Here is a 6000-nt window from a genome sequence, read left to right as displayed (position 1 = left end):
CACACACACACACACACACACACACACACACACACACACACACACACCCCCTCCCCCAGGTGTCTGATGCTGAAGTTTTGGTCACTGACCATGATGTAAGCTTCACTTCTATTACACCCTCTTTTATGGATAGGACATCATGCCTTGTTCTCCAACCCCTCAATATGTTTAATCTCCATATTATATGCCTGCAAAATTATACTCCATCATAGCAATCTGAAGTTTTTGTTCTGTGGAGCCATACTAATAGTGAATGATTTGTTAACACTCTGATCTGCCTATTGAAGAGGTAGGGTCTGGGTTGTTTTACAGCACATGCAATAGCATAACACTATTTTTCTATTAGAGTAATTCTGTTCAGTGGGAGACTGCATTTCTAAGCAAAAAACTATGAGCGTTTCTTGTTATCTTCCCATTTCCATTAACACAGCTCTGAGGCTGTGTTGGATGCATCAGTACACAATTTTTATTTATTTATTTATTTATTTTTAAAACCTGGACTGGCCAAAACGGGCGTCTTTGATAAAATTTCTTTTACTGTTATCAGAACCCTTTTGATAGGCATCTGACCAAGCCACTTTTTCTGGTTTTGTTTTCTGGTATAGTCTTGTGATAGAAGCAACGATGTCACTGGAACCGCCCACAAATTTTTGGTAATAGTTAACCAGACCTATAAATGATTGAACCTGTTTTTTCGTTTTAAGGACAGGCCAATTCACAGTAGTTTCCTATTTCAGGGGATCTGGGTGGATTTGGCCTCCACCTATCCAATGACCCAGGTATGAGGTATTTGCTGCCCAACTGTACACTTTGACACCTTGATTGTGAGACCTGCATCCCTGAGGCTTTTCCACACGCTTGCCACATATGTTTTGTGTTACTCCCAGGTGTTGTTAAATATAGTAATATCATCTACAGTGGAGTGCAAACTCCTAGAACCCATGTAGCACCTGCTTGATCAGCTTCTAGAGTGTGGCTCCTGCATTTAATTATTCTGAAGGATAGTACCTTAAACTCAGAAAGTCCAAAATTGGTAACGAATGCAGGGTCCTAGAGCCTGGGCTCTGACCCAAGCCTGGAAGTCTACACAGCAATGAAACAGCCCCGCAGTTCCAGTCCAAGTTGACTGGGATGGGCCAGCCAGGAGTTTTTCTTTGCTGTATAGACATACTCTTAGGGGTCTTCCCCTGACTCTCAGGCTAGGTCTACACTACAGCGGGGTTCCGACCTAAGATACGCAACTTCAGCTACCTGAATACCGTAGCTGAAGTTGCGTATTTTAGGTCGGCTTACCTGGCGGTGAGGACGGGGGAAAGCCGACTGCTGCCGCGCTGCCGCCGACTCCGCTACCGCCTCTTGTCGAGGTGGATTTCCGGAGTCGACGGCAGAGCGATCAGGGATCGATTTTACCGCGTCCTCACGAGACGCGGTAAGTCGATCCCCGATAAACCGATTGCTACCCGCCGGATCGGCGGGTAGTGAAGACGTAGCCTCAGACATTACATGTAGGAGAGGCAATGCTCTGTGGTCCTCATCTGTGTAGCATATTACATTTGCTATAAGCCTCTCTGTTATAGTAAATGTTCAGTCAGTTAATATGTACAGTTTGGGGTACACTCTGACTATAGGGTTGCTATACATTGCAAGCGTTTTCACTTAGGGCAGGGGTTCTCAAACTGGGGGTTGGAACCCCTCAGGGGGTCACGAGGCTATTACCTGGGGGGTCATGAGCTGTCAGCCTCCACCCTAAACCCCGCTTTGCCTCCAGCATTTATAATGGTATTAAATATATAAAGAAGTGTTTTTAATTTATAAGGGGGTCGCACTCAGAGGCTTGCTATGTGAAAGGGGTCACCAGTACAAAAGTTTGAGAACTACTGACTTAGGGCTTGTCTACACTTAAACTTTATAGTGCTCTACCTTGCTGGATCGGGGTGTGAAAAATCACCCCCCTGAGCGCAGCAAATCTGAGTGCTTTAAAGCGCTAGTGTAGACAGGCTCCGAGCGCTGGGAGCCGCGCTCTCAGCGCTTGCAGCTAATCCCCTCGTGGAGGTGGATTACCAAGAGCGCTGAGAGACCTCTCTCCCAGTGCTCGCGTGCGACCACACTCGCACTTCAAAGCGCTGCTGCGGGAGCGTTCCTGCGGCAGCACTTTGAAGTTTCCAGTGTAGACATACCCTTAGTCTCTCTATCTCCTCAGAGGACCCTCCTTGGGAGTTCTGCATTTTATGCTTTATAGAGGGGCTAATACCAGAACCAAATCACCTGCATCAAAGGCTCTTTCACCTTGCTTTTTGTCATACCACCCTTTTTGTACAGCTTGGCTTTTTTCAAGATTATGCAGTACTAGCTCCATACTGGTTTTTATCTCTGCCCTGAATTTAGATTCCAGTTCATTCACTTGTTCCCCTTCAGAGTCAGTGTTACCTTCCCACAAATTTCTGACCAGATCTAGGGGGCCTGTGACCTTCCTTCTGTATCGGAGGTTGAATGGGGAAAACCCTGTCAAGTCTTGGGGTACCTTTCTGTAAGCAAACAATAGGGAAGGCAGTAGCACACCCCAGTCCTTTGCCTTCCTGTCTACAGATATTGTTAGCATGGATTTAAATGTCCCATGAAATCTTTCAATTAACCCATTTGTTTCTGGGTGATATGGGGCAGACTTTAATTTTCCACAGTTCAGAGAATATGTGGGCCATGAAATTTGATCCCCAATCTGGCAGTATTTCTGTTTGAAAATGCACCCTACTAATTATGGAAACAAGTGCACTTGCCAGTTTCTGCTTCTGTATTAGCTAGCGCCACTGCCTCTGGGTATCTGCTGGTGCTTTTTGGATGGTTTAGGGCAGTGTTTTTTAACCAGAGGTACGTGAACCCCTGGGGGTACACAGGTTTTCCAGGGGGTACATCAACTCATCTAGATATTTCACCTACTTTTACAACATTCCGCATAAAAAGCACTAGCAAAGTCAATGCAAACTAAAATTTCATACCAACAACAACTTGTTTATACTGCTCTATATACTATATGCTGAAATGTAAATACAATATTTATATTCCAATTGATTAATTTTATAATTCTATGGTAAAAATGAGAATGTGAGCTATATTTCAGTAATAGTGTGCTGTGACACTTTTTTGTATTTTTAGATGTGATTTTTTAAGCAAGTGGTTTTCAAGTGAGGTGAAACTTGGGGGTATGCGAGATAAATCAGACTCCTGAAAGGGGTATAGTAGTCTCGAAAGGCTGAGAGCCACTGGCTTAGGGAGTGGACCAGTAATGTCCATACCAACCCTATGGAATGCTTCTCCAATTACAGGTAATGGTTGCAATGAGGCTTTGTGGAGACCTAAAATCTTTTTCCACTTTTAGTACAAGTCACAAGACTGACAGTATTCCTTCTAGGTTTATACCAGGCCAATGAAACTTTTCCTGAAGCCTTTCAAATATCCTCTCTACCCCTAGATGTCCAGTGGCCAAAATGGATGAACATCCTGTGTACCTCCATGGGTTCAGACTGTATACCCCCCTCAGTGTCCTCAGCTCATCAGAGCTGTGTTAACTTGGGCAGGATGGGTTTGGGTTTGGGGCAATATCTCTCAATGTAAAGCTCAGTAGAGTTACACATACAACATTTTCTTGGGCCCCTGTCCTGGGTCAGGGGGTTGTAACTGGGATTACTGGGTGGGTGCCTGTTGGGATATATTTGGCCTCGCTTCCCCACTCCTTGTTTTCATGAACAATTTGGGGACTCACTTTTACACAGGGTCTTTGCCCTTCCCTTTGGGGCTTTCGTTCAATACCCATTCTGGCCCTGAGCATGCAAATCAACAGCCCAAGCAGCCACCTGCACTTTATCAGGAGACGTTTCCCATATGGCAGCTCTGATTTCATCTGAGAAAGCATTAAAGAAATGTTCTTGGGTAAACAAATCAAACAATTTCCCATAATCCCATTCTGCCCTTTTACATTTTACCCATTTTTTCATAAAATCACACATTTTATGCATAAACTCCTCATGACTGATATTATCATGCGTCTTTAGATTGGTAAACATGGTATGATTCTGGAGTAAGTTGAAACCTTGACAATATAGTTTCCTTATATTTATCATAGTTTGTGGCTCCCCCCTGGCCCATGCCAGTAAAGACTTGGAAAGCTATACCCGAAATTTTGGGAACCAGTACAGACATTCATTTCCCAATGGAGATGCCATTGCCCTGGCATATATTTCAAAAGCAGTAAAATATTCTATGCAGTTTGCAGTCATATATGCAGTTCTTAAAATGTGGACACAGTCTGTCCCAGCTGAGAGAGTTCCGGCAGGGATTGCCCATGGGTTGTAGAATACCTTTTTGCTGCTCCAGTACTCTGAGCTGCATTTCTTGTGTCTCCATTTTCCGCTTGTGTGCGCTCTCTTCTGCTTCAGTCACTGCCGTTTGTCACTGCTGGGCTGCTCCTCTGCCTCCTTGTTAGCCTTGGTTGTGTGGATTGATTCCATTTGCAGCTCCTCTGCCTTGTTGATGACTGCCTTCTCTTGGAGTCTGAGCCATCTGCACCTGGTACTCATATGCCTCCTTGTCCCTGTGGAGCTGCAATTTAATCAGCTGTACCTGAGCACCAATTCCTGCAGGGGATTAAGGTCTGGTTGGTGTCCCAACTAGGGTGACCAGATGTCCCGATTTTTATAGGGACAGTCCCGATTTTTGGGTATTTTTCTTATATAGGCTCCTATTACCCTCCACCCCCGTCCCAATTTTTCACACTTGCTGTCTGGTCACCCTAGTCCCAACTCTGGTTCATCTCCATCTGTACCCTCCTCCTTCTGCTTAAAATGCTCAGTGAGCATGGTTCTCAGATCCTCTACTGATTTTCCCTTATGGGGTAAACTATATTGCAAACATAGTTGGTTTTTATCCATTGTGTCCAAGGACTCTCTCTGGCTCATTTCCCCCCTTTCCTGGTTATACTTCTCTTAACCTGAAATAAACAAAAGAAAATAATAAACTTTAAGCTTGTACTTTGCTCCCCCCACAATTGAATCCATTAGGGTCTGTTTAGCAAGTATTTGGTGTGTGAACCTCAGTTCGCTGATATTGGAGTGCAACTTCTGTAATGACTATGCGACTCTGTTTTGGGGACTAGTAAGGGGTTCTGTCACTGCCTGCTCTGTAACTTTGGGGGCCCTTGTGCTGTGCATATATATTTCAATTCCCTGACACCAGTAGCCAGCCTGCAAGCATAAGATCTCACCCTGACTCTCACCAGCCCAGTTACTCTTTGCAGGGTGACACCAACATCCCTTCCAGTCCTGAGGCTCCCCAGATCCATCCTTCCTGAATTCTTAATTTCCAAACATTTGGACAGTTCCCCTCTGGTTTGAGTGCCCCATTGATGGGACTACTTGCAGTACATAAAGTTTAGTATGTGTATAAATCTTTGCAGGACTGGGGTGTTCTCAGTAGACTGTTTTAAAAGATGCTTGGGACACATGTTTCTATATCTAAGCAGGATCAAGTCTGTGATCAAGGGGCAGAATTTTCATCCAAGCGATGGTCCTTAAAATAGGATCAGTGCTCCTTTCCACCTTGGAACAGTCCCAGAACATGGACAAACACAGACCCAAATTCCCTGAATCCTATAATTAACAGTGTGGACTTATCTCAGCATATCTGTCTGGTCACACAGGGTGGTTTATATGCTTATGAAGGGAATCTACATCTTAAAATGAAGGAAGCACTAAAAAGAATATCGGCTAATAAAGTTATAAAATACATCTCACTCTTTTATTATATTTAGTTCTTTTTGTACGTGTGGAATCTGTGACAGAAAAATATTTCTCCCACAAAGCTCTATACATCTTCCCTGAAGAGTAGGGTTTTTTCAAAGCTGTCCCTCCTTAACTACCTCTCTTGAACCATTTACAGTTTTTTCAGATATCAACAAGCTTTTTAAGGTGTGCCTACATATACAGCGCTGCAGTAGCGCAGCCGCAGTGC

General features: G+C 44.2%; 1 protein-coding gene across 5 annotated transcripts in view; it reads left to right on the top strand.

Annotated features, from left to right (window-relative positions):
• The window catches only part of IRF2 (interferon regulatory factor 2), a 71351-nt gene that overhangs the window by 19576 nt on the left and 45775 nt on the right, over nt 1–6000 (top strand). The gene's annotated exons all lie outside the window — the stretch shown is intronic.

This window comes from Terrapene carolina, unplaced genomic scaffold, assembly GCF_002925995.2.
Source record: "Terrapene carolina triunguis isolate 2854851 unplaced genomic scaffold, T_m_triunguis-2.0 Scaffold66, whole genome shotgun sequence".
Classification (NCBI taxonomy): domain Eukaryota; kingdom Metazoa; phylum Chordata; order Testudines; family Emydidae; genus Terrapene; species Terrapene triunguis.
Note: the sequence above shows the minus strand (reverse complement) of the source record. Positions and strands in the feature narration are given on the sequence as shown.